Below are 2,052 nucleotides of genomic sequence, written 5' to 3'. Positions count from 1 at the left end.
GTTCCGTACTACCACATTCATAACATGTACGGAGGTTCATAGTAGGTGGGGTTTGTAGGTTGATTTGTCGTCGGGTTGGTTGAGGTAGAGGTGGTTGCGGGCGGCGAGGTTGGGTTGTTTTAGATTGTCGGTTTGGAGTATCCAATATTATTCTGTATCTTGGGATATAATGTCCAATCATTCCACATCTTTAACATATGGAGTTCGATATTCAACCGTATGATGCAAATTACGTTTTCCGCACTTCGGCAATGACCCTTTGTACATGTCTTGTTTCATGTCAGAACTGGTTATGGCATGACTTTGAGTTGTAGAATGGAAACATTCTAAGGTTTCACTTGTTCTCTGGAGGCATAATCAGTTCGTTTCAGACTAGACGATTTCCCTGGTAGTCTTAACACACCGCTTCTTGTAAGATATAATGTAACAACGCCGGCTTGTGACACGACACTTTCGAAAGTTGGGTGGGCTATGGACTTGACTATGATTCTCATTGCTGGGGTTTGTCCCCAAATGTAGTGCTCAATGCTCTTAGGTTTAGGTTTTACCATCCATGGCACAAGACGAGTAAGTTCATTAAAACAATTTATGTACTCCACATGGTCAGCAGCTCTTATTTCTAAATTCCAGAGTTCGTGTTCCAATCTCTGGATTTCACTTCTTGGGAAAAAATGTTCTAACACAAGAGTTTTGAGTTCCAGAGTCCGTGCTCCAATCTCTGGATTTCACTTCTTGGGAAAAGCTGTTCTAATACAAGAGTTTTGAGTTTAGCCATGCCATACGGTTTATTCCTTATTGTCCCCTTGATTGTACAATTGTGTTCCACCATATTAAAGCATGATATAAAAACATACATGAAGCATACTTAACTTTACAGCCTGGTGGATAGTTTCTGATGTTAATTAAAATTCCATCTGTTCGATCCACTTTACTAATCCGTTGGGTCCTTCAGTACCCTTGATTTATGTCGGTTTACAACATGTAAATTGTTTAAAAGAGCACTCCCGACGCTGGGGATTGTGAAGTGGTCAACAATATCGTTTACTGACTTTTGTTTACAGGTTGTAAAGTGGTCAAGATTTGCTAGATGCTGACTATAGAGAACCTGGAGTCTCTAATGCTCTTGGTATTACCAAATTATTTCATTAATGAAGAAATTGTAAATTAAAAAAAAAGGTTTAAATTGATGTTCTATTTTAAATGTTGTATATGTATTTGAAACCATATATATACATATATATATACACACACACACACACACACACACACATATATATATATATATATATTGTTAGTGCACGGTTTTAAGTCTCGAGTCTTTGTATTTATCGTTAACGTATTTGTCGTTTTTGTTTAATGTAATAAACAATTAAGTTATCTTGTAGTTCGTTAATGTATTGTCTAGTTCGCTAAGGATGTTTAGCGAACTAAGACTTAAGATGTTATCCCTCCTGATTCATTAAGGATGTTTAACGAATCAGGGGGTGATTCGTTAAATAACTTATTTCGTTTTAATGTATGTAACGAAGTAGACCCTAGTTCGTTAGGGGATGTTAACGAACTAGGTCTATCTTCTATATATAGTGACCTTTGTCACTGTTTAATGTTAAGTTTTGAGATTTAATTAACGAAATCTTGTCCGATCTCTCTCTCAATCTTCATACTTATAATATTAACTTTATATATATAATACTGATAATATATACACATACATAACATATAATCAATAGTGATAATGAGTTAGATCCGAGTTAAGAATTAATCGTATACATTAGATTTGTAATTTGTTTATTATTAAGTGATAATTCATAGGTTCAAACAAGTGTCATCAGAGCTTTCGGTGCTCAATTACGCTTGATTTGGTTGTTAATTTGGGTTATTAGACTGTTAATTGGTATTACGTATTGTTAAGGTTCTGTTTGATTAATTTGGATCAAATTGAGGTTAATTGGTTGAATTATGGAATGATTGGATTGAATTTGCGGTTTTTTAAGGTATTGGTAAGGTTCGGATAATAGGAATTGGATATTGGTTTGGTTTTGGATTGAATTG

Source organism: Bidens hawaiensis, unplaced genomic scaffold, assembly GCF_021521415.1.
Source record: "Bidens hawaiensis isolate Kalapana, Puna unplaced genomic scaffold, B.hawaiensis_p1.1 tig00033932_1, whole genome shotgun sequence".
Lineage (NCBI taxonomy): Eukaryota > Viridiplantae > Streptophyta > Magnoliopsida > Asterales > Asteraceae > Bidens > Bidens hawaiensis.
The sequence above is the reverse complement of the archived record's forward strand: the minus strand, read 5'-3'. Positions refer to the sequence as shown.